We start from the raw sequence: 18,047 nt of genomic DNA, 5'->3' as shown, positions 1-18,047 counted from the left end.
ACACACAATAACAGTTTTAACAGATAATACTAGTTCTGTACCAGTACCAATCTATCTTCCTTTTTTCCCCCTTCTTTTTTCAAAATTTCAATTATATAAAACATGACAACAGTATGGCTCTTGTGTTTAAAAAAATGCCTATAAACAATCAAACAAAAACAGAGCAGATAGACATCACATAAAAATACATACATAACAAATAAATAAATAACCATTTATTTATCATTCAATTTGTTCAAGAATCATCTCCAACATGTCAGGTTAGTACACACACACCTCTCTCTCAAGGCCAAATATATACACACAGTGACCCTCACTCTCTACGATAGCTTTCGTACAGAATGAGGTTCCAAACAGGGCTAGGACTTGGAGCACACTATAAGCTAAGCCTGGCACTCTTTTCCTCATGTGTAAGGTACAATAAATGTGTCATTTTGAACCATTGTTACGCCCCGGCCTAGGGGAACCTTAAGGGCGCAACATAACAAGTGAGACCCCCCTCTTTCCAGCTCCAAAGGACCACCAGCAACAAGAGTTCGCAGCCTTTTTATGGGTTTTTATTAAAAGCCAGTTACTTCGGGGTGGGCATTACATCAAAACAATAAACAAACTAACTTAACATAAGAACCTAAAGAACCTGTAGAACATAAGAACCTGGAGAACACTAGAACCTGAAGAACACTAGAACCTGAAGAACATAAGAAGTACCCACACGTACGAAACCCAAGGCTGTTAAAATGTACACAATAACTCCTAACAAACATGTCTAATAGGTTGGCTGGCAGTCTTGCTGGAACTGGAGAGAGGAGAGCCCCCAGGAGCTGTGGAAAGCAGGCCTTTTAACTTCCCTCTCCCAAGGCTGGAACCAATCAGCTCCCTGCAAACTTACTCACACAATCAGCTAGACACACCTGCAGCCCATCACTCTCACAGACACAGACACACACACACAGGGCATATACAAACCTATACATAGAAGATTAAAACATATAGTCATTACATACATTATGACCTCAGGGTCATAACAACCATTATCTTAAAAAATAAGCTGTCAATGAGTCGAATATTAAATAGAAAAACATGTGTAGCCATAGACCAGGTACCGCCCTGTGTAGTGTAGTCTAGCGTGACGTAGGCTACTTTACTAACAGAACTGAAGTTTTCAGCTCAATATAACGTCAAAAATATAAACATATTTGACATATCATCGATTAAATTATGAAGTTTAGAACATATCCAAACTATTTCTAGTGCATAACTGTGATGTTTTACATTACAAACCTGTTTTAAACAGCTGAAATGAGGAGAAACGACGGCCGGTCCTCCTGTTCGGCCGGAGAACGTGCTGTTGTTGTTCATAACACCAGCTGGGCTCTGAGTAGTAAAGTGGGAGTGGTTCACAGCTCCTCCCAAGACTGGTGACGCGAGGTTAGCTCCTCCCTGTGGCGTGGCAGGCAAGTGAGCAACTATTTAATTTTGATTAAAATCCATCCTGTTGAACGCGACATAGCACCGATGTAGCAGCAACATAGCCCCTACATAGCCAACGCTGGGAAAATAAGTCGCTCTGCCGATCCCCTAGCAACACCCACGCTATGCACAGAAATGGAACGCGATGTGTCGGCGATATGACGCTCTTATTCTGACGTCGCAGCGACGCTGGGTGCTGTCTGGGCAGTTGTTGACGTTGGCTGCGCCCGTTTATTCCATTCTAGACCTGCGGAGCAGCATTGTCTGACTGTCTGACAGGCATCTGGACACATAATCCACTCCTAAATGTATATCTACACTAATAAATAATCCCTGTGAAAATATAACATTTTATAAAGTAATTTAAACAAACTGCTTTAACAGTCATTCAGTTGCATTGGCTATTTTAAAATAGCAGATCTGCAAGCTCAAAAACGGCGCGTTGTGAGCTTGTAGATCTGCTATTTTCAAAATATACGAGCGCTTTTGCGTCGGGACTCGGGAGTCCCGCGGTCGGGACTGCCGACGATCTTTTCATGGACAGTGAGGTGTACAAACTTACAGTAGCTTGTCCTATGTTATGGAGTTATGTCATAGAGAGTTTTGAAGACTACAACCTGGATGGGTTAAGGATATAAACCCGACGCTCCAATCTCTTATTAACGGGACGGACCGAAACCACTGCCGTCTCACGGGGAATATTATCCTACATGACTGCTTGTGCACTGCTCGGTATTCATGGCGATGTGATTGGTATCATAATATGTCATTCATGTAGGCTACAAGCCTACGTGACAAAGATTGTACCGCTACGGTACGGATTACAATACATGAAAAACACAGCTGGGCGGGCGTGTGTGTGTGTTTGTGTGTGTGTGTGTGAGAGAGAGAGAGAGAGAGAGAGAGAGGGGGGGGGCGTGTGCGTGTGCGTGTGTGGCGAGGCAGGCGGGGGAAACTCTTTCTCATTGGCTTTTGATGTCTTTGGTCGTATTCTGGTCCTTCTTCATGTCGTAAAATCGGGGCGTTTTGAGTTTTTTTTTTTTTTTTTTTTTTTTCTTTATTTATTCAGGGAAGCCCGTTGAGAGCAAGCTCTCTTTTTCAAGGACGCCCTGATGACAGCATATAAAATACAATACATACATAATGAAAAACAATAACAAACATTTGAGTCATATTACAGTGTCACAGATGCAAATAAGCATAGAGTTACATGAAGCAGGTACAATCACTATGTAGTGTGTCCTCGAGAAGCACCCTAAATGTCTCAATTGAGACCAATCGCACCAGTTTCAGAGTATCCTGAAGTTTGTTCCATTTGTGTGGAGCATAATACATAAAAGCAGTCTTTCCTTGTTCACTGCTCTTACGAGGACTGGTATATCTAATATGGGTTTGTGAACGTGTTGAATGACCTGTAACTTTAGGTTTCAGAAGCGAGGATAGGTACAAAGGAAGTTTTCCACACAAGGCCTTATAAATAAATAAAATACAATGTTGCTCTCTACGTACTGTGAGAGATGGCCATCCCACTTTATCATATAAAATACAGTGATGGGTAAGATAATCATCGCCAGTAATAAAACGCAGGGCACTGTGGTAGACTGCATCAAGAGGCTTCAGTGTGGAGAGTGAAGCATGCATATACAATATATCCCCATAGTCAAAAACAGACATTATTACAGATTGAATTATAGTCTTTCTGCTGGAAAAAGAAAAGCATGACCTGTTTCTATAAAGGAAACCTATTTGTCCTCTTAGTTTTTTAATTAGGTTCTCAATATGAACCTTAAATGAGAACTTGGCATCTAGCCAAATGCCCAGGTACTTATAAGAAGTGACCAGCTCAATTAGTTCACCTTTCAGAGTATAAATACCCGTAAAGGGATTTAAATCTGGAGACCTAGTAAAAACTATGCATTTAGTTTTATTAGAGTTTAAAACAAGCTTGAGGCGTGTTATTTAAATGACGCTAGGTTCCAGCCGTGACATTTATCAAGCCTGGGACCAAATGTAGGCTCGGATCAGCTGTGTAGGATTCGTTGATAAATGTGACTTCGACGTTGGTGTACGGCCGAATATATGGAAAAATATAAGCCGGTTTATAAGCTGCGTTGATAAATGAGGGCCACTGTGTACATTGTCGAGGAGACTGGGTCTTCGTGGGTGTGGATCTGACCCACATCCTGTTCACCATGATGAAGATGAGCGGGCCGAGGTCCGCCAGACATGATTGCATCAGAACGGCCTACACCATAACTTCCTCTTATCAATGACTTGCTGTTTCTGACAACGTACTGTATGTTATGACTCGTTGCTATATACAGTATGGTGTTAGTTGCAATGGGGGACTTTTGGGGAAGGAAGGCCATATTAGGCTTGTCTGATGTAATCAAATTGTATAAATACTGCTGTATAATTCTGTTCGGGGGTTGGTTGGTAGAGGAGCCTGGTGTGCGTATGAGGTGTTAGAATGTTCCCCCGACTTACGATCGGGCGAGGGACATAGCCTTGTATGTACGGAGCTTCTCCCATATTCCTCCCCCCCAATATTCTATTGGGCTCTCTCCTTTCAGATTGTCTTGGTGACCAGACTGCAACGAGGTTGCGGGGAGCGATAGTGGATTCTGCTGTATTCGACTGGGACCTTGGCATTGCCCATAATCTGGTTGAATAAACAGAGAATTTTGTCAGCTCCTAGCATTACCGATTGCTGGGTCACTTTATCTTAGGTAGCCTTATTGCATGGGAAATGATAGATTATTTCCAGATCTGATTCTGGGGATGTGTTTGTCAATGACCGTGTAGGTCGCAGGAATTGAGGAATATTATCCAGATTTAACATTCAAACAAGAATTCTAGGCAAGCCCGTATCTTGGTTGAATTAAGTTAATCCGGGGATATTTTTCTGTCTGTGCCGGGCACCTTAGATTGAGGACGCGGAGATAGAGCTTGGGGGTCTGATGTCTGTTTTACCAGAAATGTTATCTTTCTCTTTTTTTTTTATTTTATACTATTGCCATACCCTGTATCACTTTGAGTTTTAAAATAAAACTCATTTTCCTATGAGAGAAGTCGTAAGAGTTGAATTCTTCAAGGGACCTGTGGGTTGAACTTCCTCACCGTGGACCATGGGTGAGTGTGTGTGCGCAGTGTCTATGAATACTCATAGTTTCACAGCTACACTCGACCTGGGGTATTTTTGTTTAGGCATAGTCCCATTATGCTTTGGGAAGGGTTAAGTCTTTGACGAAACTATCGAATATAGCCAGACTACTGTGGCATATCTGGTTTAGACTTCGCAGGTCGTTACAGTACCGATTTGCGGAATTTTTGGACAAAATCTGTAGGAGTAGGCTACTGTCAAAAAATATGTTTTGCACAAATCGGCCTCCTGGTGGCGCTATAAAAGACCCATGTGAAAAATTTGGGAAAGAGGTTCTGCTGTGGCATCCAGAAGAAATATTTTATCAAAACATTAATCACAATAATCTCACTCAAAAACAAAAAAATCCACGGCTCACACGTGCCACATGTCTCCCCTCATCCAAATAGCCCCTTCATCTGTATATAGTGTTGATGTTATATTAGCCTACTGTCTAAATGAGTCAAATGTAATGTATCATGATACAGTAGATGTCGCAGTTGCTCTGCTGTTTTATCACGTTCTGGAACATTGAATACATTTCTAAACTTTATGACCAACAGAGTTAAATGAGATGTGAACTAGTATTTGTTTGTTTGTTTTAGTTTTTTTGTTAAAACTCAATAGCAATCACAAATACATTTCTAGGCCAGGATACCAGTTTTTATCCAATCAGGAGAGAGAACTCTTGTTCCAATTTCTTCCGCTTTCAATAACACGTGTTTGATCCGGGCTGTATTCTGTTCTTTCTCCTCTTTCTGGTATCCCGACATGAAAATGTATTTTCTCTTTATCAATAGTCAATGATTATCAGAGCTATTTAACAGTAATTTAAAATAAAGATTTTGTTTACAGAAGGCCTACACCACCTTTAAGAGATGAGATTGTACCTTTGATAATCTCACAGTGTTGTCTGAAGTAATCTGGTGAATCATCATAATTATATTCATAAACATTATTTACCAACTGATGTAATATGTCTGTAGGTATTCTACCACTAGGTGTCAGTGTTGAGTCATATTTACAGGCTACCTGAGGCCTCCACAAGTCAAACCCACAGTAATCTCTCAAGAACAGATTCTGCTCTGCGTTTAAAGAGGTTTTGTTTTTCCTTTTCATTTGGCGATGGGTTCCCAGATTGAACCCACAGTAACTGTAGAGTTCTCTGTACATAAATGTACAGTAGCTCATTTATTACATCACCAGGTCAACTGTGTTGTAGCCTATTTATTCATATAGCATGACATTATAAGGCCATCCACAACATAAAAATGTATTAGAATGAATACATTGATTTAAATGAATCTATTAAATTCAATAAATTACTGATGTAATTATCCGCACTCCTGTCTGTCTGTCTGTCTGTCTGTCTGTCTGTCTGTCTGTCTGTCTGTCTGTCTGTCTGTCTGCCTGCCTGCCTGCCTGCCTGCCTGCCTGCCTGCCTGCCTGCCTGCCTGCGTGCCTGCGTGCGTGTGCATGTGTGTGGCTGAGCATTAAACCATAAAGGAAATGGATCACTAGAAGCAGAGGGGCAGAGTAGTATAAAAGACAAACCACTTAGCTCTCAGTGTCAGTCAGTCAGTTTATCAAGATGACATCTGCATCAACCTATCTAACATCATGTGAGTACTTTATATCTTATTTTACTCTGATTACTCTGCTTTGCACTCATTTACATATACTGTAATGAGACAGAAATCCCTATTTTGTTACCAAACCAGGTTATTAAAGTGCTGCAGGAGTCGTTTAGTGTTTTTATCTGAGCAATAGGGAGCTCAGGCTGAAAATAAACTACAAATATCTGGTTCTGAGGATTAGATGTAACATTAGTTAACCTGAGATTATCTCACTAGCAATCTTCTTAATCCAAGTTCATGAACTTATTGTTAATTAATTATTTTAAACAGGAGTTTATGCTCCCGTTACATGAAGTGTGCTTAAAGTTTGGAGGTCTACTCCTATCATAGAAGGTCCTCACAGCGAATACAAGGCAGGTGGGCACTAGGGACATCTGGGCACCATATTTTTGGGACGACTGGGAACCTGGACATCTGGGCACTAGGGACATGTGGGCACCTGGACAACTGGGCACTAGGGACATGTGGGCACTATGGGACATGTGGGCACCTGGACAACTGGGCACCTGAATTAGGATTCGTGTTTTTTAACTTAACATAGCATGCTGCTTTGTTGATGGTAAGAGATATTTAACCCACTGTTCTTTAAACCCTCAAACACGACACAACAACAAGGTCAAAAGTACAATAGAAGAGTTTATTTGCCAAAATAGTACTGAGGTCAAAAGTACATTATAACAGAGTTTCAAAGTACAATATAAGAGTTTATTTGCCAAAACAGCTGACTGCCTGGCAAATGCTTAAGCAGGCTAGTGGATTGACTGGCCCTATGCGTACTAAATAGTCTCTGTTTGTTTTTTTCTATGATTTTATTGAGTTCTGTTTAGCTATGGGATATTTTTCTCCCCCTAATTTGTTAACAGAAGGCTACTATTAATCTCCATTTCCCCCCTCATTATATAGTACTGTTCTATTTTTTTAACAGTAGGTTACTGTATTTTCTTCTATCATTTATAGTACTGTTTAGCTATGTTTTCTCTATCTTAACATTGATCATTTGACAATTATTTGGTATCCTTAATTAATTTTGGTATTTTACAATTTTCCCATTTTCCCCCTATTTTTTAACAGTACTTCTATTTTGGCAAATACACTCTTATATTGTACTTTGAAACTCTATGTACTTTTGACCTCAGTACTATTTTGGCAAATAAAGTCGTATATTGTACTTTTGACCTCATTGTTGTGTTGTGTTTGGGGGTTTAAAGAACAGTGGGTTAAATATCACTTACCAACAACAAAGCAGCATGCTAACACAAATCCTAATTTAAGTGCACACATGTCCCTAGTGCCCAGTTGTCCCGGTGGATTATAGCAGATCTACAAGTGAGCTTGTAGATCGTCTATTTTCAAATGGCCGAAATGTATATAGGGCTGAAGTTCCACTGAGCATTTTTCGGGCTCTAAAATACGTCTAAACGGCTAGGCTAAATCCAGGTCATAACTCATAACTGGTCTAAAAGTGAATGTTTTTTCAACGGCTAGCCTTAGCGTAGAAGTTGAAACGTCATTTCAACGGCTATATATAGACGGTCTATATAGACACTTAAAAAACTGCTAATCAACATCTAGGCTAAGCCTAGATGTTGAAAAAACATAATTTCAACGGCTGTATATAGACGGTCTATATATAGACCCTTATAAAACAGCTAATCAAAAAAAAAATACTTGATTGAAAAAACAATTTCTACGGCTATACTGTATATAGACGGTCTATATATAGACGCTTAAAAACAGCTAATCAACATCTATTCTAGGCTAAGCCTAGACGTGGAAAAGGCTTTCACTGTTAGATCAGTTATAACCCTGTTTTAGACGGATATCTATAGCCGACTATGGCTCACTGGGGTGGTTTATTTATGTAACTAGTAACTAAAGTTTTCAAATTATTGTAGTGGAATAAAAGTATAATATTTGTCTCTGAGATGTTGTGGAGTAAAAGTAAAAGTACTGAAAATTGGAAATACTTGTACTTAGTTACTTTACACCACTGCAAAGCAGAAGATATGGTGGTTTGAAGAATGGGCTACCTCTCTTTTTCTTAAGAGAGAGATATTATTTTATTTTGTTACAAAGCTGTATATTCATACATAAGTCAAGAGGCATACTTTAAATAAATACACAACTATTATAGAGTATATTTGAGTAAATGATATAATGATATTATTTTGATATCTGAATTTTCAATTCAAACAGAGGATAAAGCATATATATATATATATGTGTGTGTGTATATATATATATATATATATATATATATATATATATATATATATATATTCGTGCCTGATAGAGTGTCCTCTTTTTGGGGATTCAGAATATGTTCACCATATGTATTGATTGATTGAAAATTTTATTAGGCAAAAGAATGTAAAACAACACAGTTACATTTATAATGCTTTTGTCTAAAAGGTCCGGCCAAAAAAGTCCTTGCGGACTTGTTTCCGTTGGGGTCCTTGAATTAATTTCATAGACATATATAGTAGCAACCAAACAGTTCAAAAATCAACATGAAAATACAGATAATACAGAAAAAATACCACTATGTACAAAAAAAAGAAGAAGCATGGAAAAAATAAAATAAAAAATAAATGTACAAAAAAGGGGGGGGGGGGGAAGCATGGAAAAATAAAAATTATATACAAAAAAAGTACAAAAAAGAGGAGGGGGTGAGTCGTCTGTCTACAGGGAAACTGGTACTAGCTCCTCTTTCGGCCTCCAGAAAGATGTACAGTCTCGGTGGTCAGTGCTATGTTTCTATTGATGTATAGTCTCAGTGGTCACTGCATGTCTGTGTATGTATGTCTTTTCAGTCTCTAATCTCCTCAGTTAACACACCTGCCTGTCATCAGCTCACAGTATTTAAATAAACCTGGTTCTCCTTCCACTCAAGGCCAGATTGTTGTATGCAGGGGTCATCACCATGCCAGCTTGTGATGGACATTTTGATCAATATTTTATTTTTGAAACCCAAATGACTAGCGCTAAATGTAATGTGCCATAGTGTCTATGCCAGTGTCTATACCTATACATATAGGTATATACATATATACCTATATGTATATACATATATATCTATAGAAAAGAAAAGCGATCTACAAGCTCACAAGGAAACACATTTGTGATGTGGGTGCTAATTCAATAAGGTTAGAACAGAAGGGCCCCCTCTAGGATTAACATACTGATGATTGCAATTTCTGTATGGTAAAAATGGTTGAAATTTCAGTTCCTTAGTTTATTAATTTTTCGCAGTTCTCTGTCTGCTGGAAATGATTTGTGTCTAGTCAAATGATTGATTTGTGGTTTGTCCGCAAGTTCTCTTTCTTCACCATCACTGTGCAGTTCTCGCTGATGAGACAAATACTTAGAATTCTGATGACATCGCAGTTCCATGTATGGTACACACATACATATGGCTGAGATTTCAGTTCCTTTTCAATTTCAATTTCTAGTCAAATGATTTGTGGTTCGTCAGAAAGTGTCTTTCCAATGGATGCGTCCACTCCGGACGGATGTGTGTGTGTGTTCTCTCTGTGTGTGTGTGTGTGTGTGTGTGTGTGTGTGTGTGTGTGTGTGCAATCGCTCACGTTGTAAACTGCTCACAAAAAAATAATCCATTAAAGTAGATAGAGACGATTTGTCGATGCAAACATAACACTTTAGATCCCTTTAGAGAGTTTAAAACTATCAATTCCAGCGGAGTTTGAATTGGTGCTAGCAGTTAGCACATAGCAGTGACATATGGTACTTTTTTGCCTTGAATATTCATGAAAGGCAGGGTAACGTGGTTTGTTTTTTGCCTTGAAAACAATGAAAGGCATACAATTTTGCTATACTCAGTATGACAGTATGCCAAAATTGTATGCCTTTCATTCAGACAATATGGCATACAGTCTGAATGGGGAAACGTTTTTATTTTATTAGGACTCATAGAATCACAAAATGTCCCTGGCTGGGACCCATTCAAATGACCACTCCTGGGTCCTGGCTGGCACCCACTATAACTACGGGTGCGTTCGGAAATACAGCAATGAGCGCACTGGCCAATACAAACTAATAGGCGAGTGCGCTCCGGTGCGCAATTTACAAACGCACCCTCGATTGAAAACCTAACATCACTGCTACTGCTTAGAAGGGGAATTATTTTGTTGCATTGGAATTGCTGAGGTTTTAGACATATTTTAGTAAAATATTTAGTATTTTTTGTATTTTATATTTAAATTTAATATTTTGTAGTTATTTGGTTATTTTGTGCTGTACCACTAGGCTATAAAGATATTATTTTAGTTTACTCGGTTTGAACCAATGCAGCACTAATTTGACTTGTGATAAAAAAAAGCCGGACCTTTTAGACAAAAGCATTATAAATGTAACTGTGTTGTTTTACATTATTTTTGCCTAATAAAAATTTCAATCAATCAATCAATGTAAAAAATTACAGCAATTAATTGATTTGAAAAATAAGAAATGTACTTTTACTTTTGCTTGTACTTAAGTATTTGTAAAAGCATGTACTCTTGATTACTTAAAGGGGTAGTTCACCCCCCAAATAACTTTTTTTCTATTGATTACTCACCCCATGGAGCCTTGAATTCATGGATATTTATTTGTTTTTGTCGCATTCCTTCCTTTATTATTTGATTATAATAAATTTAGCCCCATTGATTCCGGTAGGAGACACAAATGCATTTGTGTCTCCTACCGGAATCAATGGGGACACATTTATTATAATCAAATTATTGGCTTAGGAATGTGACAAAAACAAAAAAATATCTATGAATTCAAGGCTCCAGATGGTCAGTAATCAATAGAAAAAAAGTTATTTTGGGGGTGAACTACCCCTTTAAGTATATTTAAAAGACACACACTACTTTTTTACTCTTACTTGAGTAACATTTTGACTGAGCTACTTTTACTTGTAGTGGAGTAAATTTAACCAGGGAGTATCTGTACTCTTACTCAAGTACTGGGGTCGAGTACTCTGTCCACCTCACATCAAGGGCATCGTTCATTCCAAATTAATGTTAAATCCATAACTAATAGTTAACTGCCGAGTGGGACAGTCACTTTAAAAAACAAAATGAGTGCAACTGCTAGTTGTGAAAAGGTAGAATTGTTCTTCAGGAGGAGAACAAGGCTGCTGTTCATAAATGTCAGGCTTCGGGCTGGGTCAGACCCAATTTGTCAATTATGTAACAGGCTTTGGGTCGGGCTCGGGCTGACGTTCTGTCGGGCTGGGTTGGGCATGGCTCAAATATTTAGGCCTGATTAAAGCTCTACTTCAGACTGCAACAGACTGCAACAGACTGGGAGTCTGTTGGCAAAAGTTACCATTTAGTTCATCAGAAGCAGTTGGCCGATGTGCACATTATTGTGCAAATGTGTTTGCGCTGGCAGGCTGGCCTGCCAATGTTGCCAAGTCTGCTTTTTATAAGGGACTTTGGGCATGTTTTCCTGTAAAGTCGCTTGTAAATATTCAGTTGCTGGTTGCTTTTGTTTGGGCTTGTTTCTGAAGTGTAGTTGCTTATTTGGGCTTCAAGATTATTTTTGAAAATAGCTGATGCAGTAGGGCTCAAGTGGTGAAACTGATCGCTTCTTTTGGTCTTGTTTTCATAGACCTCGTCGCTTGTTTCGCTCACAGAATCTGGCAACACTCTCAGCTCGACCAAAACACAAACACGGAGCATCTCTGCGCTATCGTAGCCTACTGCTTTGCTTTGGAGTTGATCAATTGGTTTAGGAATTGAGAGTTGAGATTGAGAATATGGTATCTAGTTCAAATGTGCGACGGGCAAATGTGGCAAATGTCTCTCTTATTTAGGCTTCTGCACCAGTAGTAGCAGATGAGAGATCTACTCTACGGAGCCTGTCTGACCAAACAAGCTAAACAGCCAATCAGGGTGCTCTACAGAGGCTTCACCCCCCTCTCCCCCCCTTCACACGACACTACCCCACGGCTATCGAGAGCTGTACCGGTCGGCCCAAGGACTGAACATGCTCGGTTTCTCATCGTGGCGTCGATAGAGGTCCCGACGGACGTATACCCGACGGAACGACGATATCCGACAAAACATTTTCGGCAGCAGGCGCTTTCCAACGCTTTCCCAAGTCCCAAGTCGGCCCAAAATCGGTGCGGTGGCCCGCCTTAGGGTTGAGTCTATTACAGAACAGACTGGTGGTGGCCCGGCATAGGGTTGAGTCTATTACAGAACAGACTGGTGGTGGCCCGGCATAGGGTTGAGTCTATTACAGAACAGACTGGTGGTGGCCCGCCTTAGGGTTGAGTCTATTACAGAACAGACTGGTGGTGGCCCGGCATAGGGTTGAGTCTATTACAGACCCTCAACCCTAAAGCAGACCACCACAATGACATATAAAAAAACACGGTGAAGCAGCATTCTGCTTCTACGGGCCGACGGCGTGGAATAAACTCCCATTACACCTAAGACAGACCTCTGTGGATAGCTTTAAAGCACCATTACACCTAAGACAGACCTCTGTGGATAGCTTTAAAGCACCATTACACCTAAGACAGCCTCTGTGGATAGCTTTAAAGCACCATTACACCTAAGACAGCCTCTGTGGATAGCTTTAAAGCACCATTACACCTAAGACAGACCTCTGTGGATAGCTTTAAAGCACCATTACACCTAAGACAGACCTCTGTGGATAGCTTTAAAGCACCATTACACCTAAGACAGACCTCTGTGGATAGCTTTAAAGCACCATTACACCTAAGACAGCCTCTGTGGATAGCTTTAAAGCACCATTACACCTAAGCCAGACCTCTGTGGATAGCTTTAAAGCACCATTACACCTAAGACAGACCTCTGTGGATAGCTTTAAAGCACCATTACACCTAAGACAGACCTCTGTGGATAGCTTTAAAGCACCATTACACCTAAGACAGACCTCTGTGGATAGCTTTAAAGCACCATTACACCTAAGACAGCCAGCCTCTGTGGATAGCTTTAAAGCACCATTACACCTAAGACAGCCAGCCTCTGTGGATAGCTTTAAAGCACCATTACACCTAAGACAGACCTCTGTGGATAGCTTTAAAGCACCATTACACCTAAGACAGACCTCTGTGGATAGCTTTAAAGCACCATTACACCTAAGACAGACCTCTGTGGATAGCTTTAAAGCACCATTACACCTAAGACAGACCTCTGTGGATAGCTTTAAAGCACCATTACACCTAAGACAGACCTCTGTGGATAGCTTTAAAGCACCATTACACCTAAGACAGCCTCTGTGGATAGCTTTAAAGCACCATTACACCTAAGACAGCCTCTGTGGATAGCTTTAAAGCACCATTACACCTAAGACAGACCTCTGTGGATAGCTTTAAAGCACCATTACCCCTAAGACAGACCTCTGTGGATAGCTTTAAAGCACCATTACACCTACGACAGCCTCTGTGGATAGCTTTAAAGCACCATTACACCTAAGACAGACCTCTGTGGATAGCTTTAAAGCACCATTACACCTAAGACAGACCTCTGTGGATAGCTTTAAAGCACCATTACACCTAAGACAGACCTCTGTGGATAGCTTTAAAGCACCATTACACCTAAGACAGACCTCTGTGGATAGCTTTAAAGCACCATTACACCTAAGACAGACCTCTGTGGATAGCTTTAAAGCACCATTACACCTAAGACAGCCAGCCTCTGTGGATAGCTTTAAAGCACCATTACACCTAAGACAGCCAGCCTCTGTGGATAGCTTTAAAGCACCATTACACCTAAGACAGACCTCTGTGGATAGCTTTAAAGCACCATTACACCTAAGACAGACCTCTGTGGATAGCTTTAAAGCACCATTACACCTAAGACAGACCTCTTTGGATAGCTTTAAAGCACCATTACACCTAAGACAGACCTCTGTGGATAGCTTTAAAGCACCATTACACCTAAGACAGACCTCTGTGGATAGCTTTAAAGCACCATTACACCTAAGACAGCCTCTGTGGATAGCTTTAAAGCACCATTACACCTAAGACAGCCTCTGTGGATAGCTTTAAAGCACCATTACACCTAAGACAGACCTCTGTGGATAGCTTTAAAGCACCATTACACCTAAGACAGACCTCTGTGGATAGCTTTAAAGCACCATTACACCTAAGACAGACCTCTGTGGATAGCTTTAAAGCACCATTACACCTAAGACAGCCTCTGTGGATAGCTTTAAAGCACCATTACACCTAAGACAGCCAGCCTCTGTGGATAGCTTTAAAGCACAGCTCAAGACTTATTTCTTCACTCTTAAATCTCTGTGTTGTTATTCATGTCCTCACTGTTCTGCCTGATTCACTGCCTTTTTTGCTTTTGTTTTAATGTTGTTTTATGCTTTTGCTTTTCTTTTTGCTTTATTGTTAAATTAGTTAGTTTTTCTGTAATTGTATTCTTGCTCTGTAAAGCACTTTGAGCTGCATTTCATGTCATGAAAGGTGCTATACAAATAAAGTTTATTATTATTATTGTTATTGTTATTGTTATTGTTATTGTTATTGTTATTATTATTACCAGTCTACTGTTCTGTAATAGATGTGCTCAACCCTAAGACGGGCTGCCACCAGTCCACTTAGGGTTGAGCACATCTATTACAGAACAGTAGACAATCTTGAGGTGTTCAACTTAATATGGGCTGTGGGAGGGGTTTAACTCGGGCTGTGGGAGGGGTTTAACTCGGGCTGTGGGAGGGGTTTAACATGGGCTGTGGGAGGGGTTTAATATGGGCTGTGGGAGGGGTTTAACATGGGCTGTGGGAGGGGTTTAACATGGGCTGTGGGTGGGGGTTAACATGGGTTGTGGGAGGGGTTTAACATGGGCTGTGGGTGGGGGTTAACATGGGTTGTGGGAGGGGTTTAACATGGGCTGTGGGTGGGGGTTAACATGGGTTGTGGGAGGGGTTTAACATGGGCTGTGGGTGGGGGTTAACATGGGTTGTGGGAGGGGTTTAACATGGGCTGTGGGAGGGGTTTAACATGGGCTGTAATATCATATATATTTTTTGATTAATGTCAGGCACAGTAATCTATTTTTGCTGAAGTGTTGTATCCTGTAGTAAGTTAATAAAGATATTTTCAAAATTCGACTATCTCTCTCTCTCCCCCCCCCCCCCCCCCCTCCAGTGGTGTATCTCCTCGTCTGTTGTGGACCTGCTCAAGCAGAAGGTGAGAAAACTTCAATGCATTGTATTATGGGTAGTGGGAGACAATAGTTTAGAGAGGTGTTCCATCCTGTTAATAAACATTCATTCAGGGATTGATTTTCAAACCTCACCACCATCCACCTTAACAAATAAATGTATGTAGAATGATTAAGGATTCATAAAAAGTGAATAGGTAACTCTGTCCAATTGAATATTCCATATTATCATTGTCCATATTAAGGTTTTATTTGTCACTAACTTATACAAGTACAAGCGGCTACCCCTGAAAGCTAAGTTTGTCCAACTCCAGCTCAATATGATCCATAACAACTACATTAACACGCCCATAATACCAGAGCCACTATATATGTAATATATATAATATAGTAGCCTGGGACCAGACGAATCTGCCAGATCAAAAGAATGGTTCTGGACGCAATGGACCCTTCGCTAAGCCCCTCCCACTCCACTCTGTGACTGGTGGTGTGAAGTTAGTCACACCCAGGCCTGGCAGCGCCTGGCAATCTCTGCTTCTCACCCATTGACTTGCATGTTAAATGATGGCTTTTTTTCCCCTTAAAAATAATCGATCATTTCAGGAGCAAGAGCTTCGAAATCTCTTCTAAATCTAGTCAAGGCCTGCAGTAGGCTATGCACTGGACAAATGTGACATTATTTCAATAAACTAAAAACATGGGAAATGTTAGAGGGAGTAATAGCCATGGATACACGACGGTCGACTGTCACGACCGTCATGGATGAATTTCAACCTGGTGTTTGCACTTTTTCCATTTACGGCCCGTACATCTACATAAAATTTCATATTTAAAATATAAAGTGCTTATCCCATGGCCACGGATGTTACATGTATGTACGGTCTCTCAGAAGTACCCGTATCATCCGTATTGTTTAATAAAAAGCATTTTATTCTGATCGGTGGCCATTTTCTCCATATGCTTTCAACTGAGTGACCCTATCGGTTGGTAGGTGTATTGCACTCTGATACATTATGAGAAAATGGCCACTGATCGGATTAAAATGCTTTTTATTGAACAATACAGAATATACGGGTACTTTTGAGAGTCCCGTGCATAATTGTAACATCCGTGGCCATGGGGTAAGCACTTTATATTTAAAATCTGAACGTTTATATAGATGTACGGACCGTAAATGGAGAAAGTGAAAACACCAGGTTGAAGTTGATCCATGACTGTAACAGGAATTGTCATGTACCGCAGGGTAAGACTGCAGTAGCAGTTAATAACAAACAAATGAATGAATATACTTTAACGTGCAGAATCCGAAACAGGCAGCGCTGTGATTCTGAATTTTGTTACGATTACGGTGATTAGTAGCCTATTATTGACACCACCACCTGGGCGAGTGAGTCGTGTAACTTTCCCGACGTTAAAGGGTAAGACCACTTTGGTAGAGGTTTGGGTTGTGTAGTTACCTTGCCATGATGTAACTCCAAAGGTGGGCAAGAAATCAAAAATAATTGCTCCATTGATTAGAAATTGATCATTTAAAATATGCTCCTCATTGACTTACATTGTACGGTAAAATAGCTCTCAAAGTCACTCTTTTAGCACATAAATGAACCCAAACTTAGCTGATTCAGACAATATAGAGCATCACCAAACCCACTACTGTTTTTTTTTTTTTTATAAAAATGTCAACTTCCTGTTGATTTTACTATTTGAAGATCTGGATCCGGATCCGCGGATCCAGTCCAGGTTTTCTAATTATTAAAAATGGCAAAATCAACAGGAAGTTGACATTTTTATTTAAAAAAGAAACAGTAGTGGGTTTGGTGATGTTCTATATTGTCTGAATCAACTTTGTTTGCGTTTGTTTATGTTCTAAAAGAGTGACTTTGAGAGCAGTTTTACCGTACAATGTAAGTCAATGAGGAGCATATTTTGAATTATCAATTTCTAATCAATGGAGCAATTATTTTTTTATTTCTTGCCCACCTTTGGAGTTACATCATGGCAAGGTAACTACACAACCCAAACCTCTACCAAAGTGGTCTTGCCCTTTAAGCTGTGTATGTGTTCAACAACACAGCCTTGCAGCCTTGCAGTTTAAGTGCAGATTTCAGCTTGGGAAAAGCAGCCTCCAACGGGTTTGTGTACGTGGTTCATAGTCACCATTGCTTTATCGTGGTATTCCTATTCTTGCTATTATGTTGCAAATGATTGTGTGTGTGCGGGCGAAATAACATTAACAGCTATGGCAGGTGACGAAAGCTTGCCAGACTAACAACGGTTGCTAAGCTGGCATTGGACAATCGCTTTTGGGGTGGGGTTTAGCGAAGGGTCCATTGGTTAGACCTACAACCAACTACCAATACCGCCCCATCTGGCGGAGTCAGGTTAGTTAAAAAAGGCCCCTCACAAAATGTGGAAGCCAATTAGCTCATTATGGAATATAAAATTCAACATTATATATTATTTATCACATGAAGGGCGTTTTGAGAAAATGTAAAATGCTGGGGACGTCCGACGTGGCATAAATGGTGATATATGGTTGTATCATTATCCAAGGAATCCAGGGCAAAATACATTTAGATTTTATGTCCTTCATAAACAGTGTAAAGGCTTAAAGGTAAAGCACCACCATGAGGCCTTTAGAAA

The 18,047-nt window shown here is 40.2% G+C and overlaps 1 protein-coding gene across 3 annotated transcripts in view; it reads right to left on the bottom strand.

Moving 5' to 3' along the window:
- LOC308076244 (uncharacterized protein) overlaps window positions 1-18,047 on the bottom strand; it is a 124,760-nt gene that overhangs the window by 45,923 nt on the left and 60,790 nt on the right. The window lies entirely within an intron of this gene.

The sequence above is a fragment of the Gymnoscopelus braueri genome (assembly GCF_963280865.1).
Source record: "Gymnoscopelus braueri genome assembly, chromosome: 20".
NCBI lineage: Eukaryota > Metazoa > Chordata > Actinopteri > Myctophiformes > Myctophidae > Gymnoscopelus > Gymnoscopelus braueri.
The sequence above is the reverse complement of the archived record's forward strand: the minus strand, read 5'-3'. Positions and strand labels throughout refer to the sequence as shown.